The sequence below is a fragment of the Octodon degus genome, unplaced genomic scaffold (genome assembly GCF_000260255.1).
Source record: "Octodon degus isolate 3935 unplaced genomic scaffold, OctDeg1.0 scaffold00002, whole genome shotgun sequence".
NCBI lineage: Eukaryota > Metazoa > Chordata > Mammalia > Rodentia > Octodontidae > Octodon > Octodon degus.
The window spans coordinates 325515-327295 of NW_004524578.1; the positions used below are offsets into that span (position 1 = coordinate 325515).

General features: G+C 45.1%; 1 pseudogene; it reads left to right on the plus strand.

The window, feature by feature from the left end:
• Positions 1-602: 602 nt before the first annotated feature.
• On the plus strand, positions 603-959 carry LOC101565661 (annotated as a pseudogene).
• Positions 960-1781: the final 822 nt, after the last annotated feature.

Sequence of the window (1781 nt, forward strand, 5' to 3'; positions counted from 1 at the left end):
ATCCAGGGTGTGGTAGCTCATGCCTGTAATCTAAGCACTCAGGAGGCCAAGGCAGGATAGCTGCAAGTTTGGCCTACAAAGTGAGCTTATCGGCATCCCAAACTGTATAGTGAGACCATGTCTCAAAAAGACAAAACAACAAAATACAAACATCCAAAATAACTTTATTATTCAGAGTGTCAATATTTCACCTGGGGCATAATAAGGAGGGTTGCAGTGTGCACTGTGTACACGTTGGCAGCCCACAGATTGTCATACCTAGTGAACTAGCAGCCCTTCTCATTTGCCTAAATACACTTTGGCACATTCTTGTCTCTTGATGGGGTCCAAGAAGAACCCAAATGCAGAGATGATAACTTCAACTCACCACAGTCACCCATGATGACCAATCACAGAGAAGGCAGCCACAGCACTGAGATATTACTAGGCAGAGTTAAAGAAGTGCACCTGCAGAAAAGTTCCAGGGCAGATACTCAGGAGCAAGCCTCAGTATTGGCTGTGGTTGGGGACAGGACAGGTGACCTACCATGTCTACTTTTCTGGTCTGTCAAGTTGCAGCTTGGTGGGTGAGGAGAGATGAGAGTAACCTGGAGGTTGCAACTACCACCATGAGCCTCCTCAACAAGCCCAAGAGTGAGATGATCCCAGAGGAGCTGCAGAAGTAGGAGGAGGAGGAATTTAACATGGGTCCACTTTCTGTGTTGACCCAGTCAGTCAAGAACAACACTCAGGTGCACATCAAATGCCACAACAAGAAACTCCTAGGTCAGGTGAAGGCCTTTGACAGGCACTGCAACATGGTGCTGGAGAATGTGAGAGAGATGTGGACTGAGGTCCCCAAGTACAGCAAGGGCAAGAAGTCCAAGCCAGTCAATAGGGACCACTACATCTCCAAGATGTTCCTACGTGGGGACTCAGTCATCATGGTGCTGTGGAACTCGCTCATCACTGGCAAGTAGGGGCTGCCTCCCTGCTGTCAGGACCCACTCTCGCCCCTTGAAGACTTTCCCTTCATCACTGTACTGATAATAAAGTGCTATGTGTTTTTGTTTCTTTTTTTTTTTTTAAAGCAAATGGAACAGAGCGCAAAAATCTCCTTTCTTCCCCCATGGAGGAGAAGGAGCAAGTCTTTGTAAGGTTTGTAAGAGGTATATATCTCAGAGAATGGGGCCAGTATACATTGTTCTGTCTGTCTGTCTCTCTCTCTGTGAACACAGGTCTCTCTTGTATCCCATGGTAGTCTCAAACTCACAATGATCCTCCTGCCTCAGCCTCATGATCGCTGAGTTTACAGGCTTGTGCCACCACACATGGCTTGATTTAAAATTTTAAAGTACTTTTTATCTTCTTATGAAAAAAGAAGTTAGTATCACAGAACACACTTAACATGTATTTTCAAATTCAGAACAATGCCTGACATCAAACAAACATGAAGTCATAGCTGAAATTAGTGTTTCTCTTATGTATGGTTTGTAATACACTTGAAGATGTGGAAATCAAACAAGTTAATTAACCAAACTTGAATCAAGTTTCTGAGATCTTCTAGACCATCAGGCCCACTCTGTTACACAATCCAGTCTGAGGAAGAACCCTGACGGTCCAGCCCCATTCCTTGATAGCTCTTGTTATCCTGGGTGATGATCAGTTTCCTCACCTTCCGCCACCCTCTGGGTAGTGATGACTTATCGCTGCTGCCTTTGCCAGCAACATTCTTTAGCCAGCGTCTTCTTACTTCAGGTTAGCCAGTATCTGCCCACCATCTGTTATCTTAGTCATTTCTC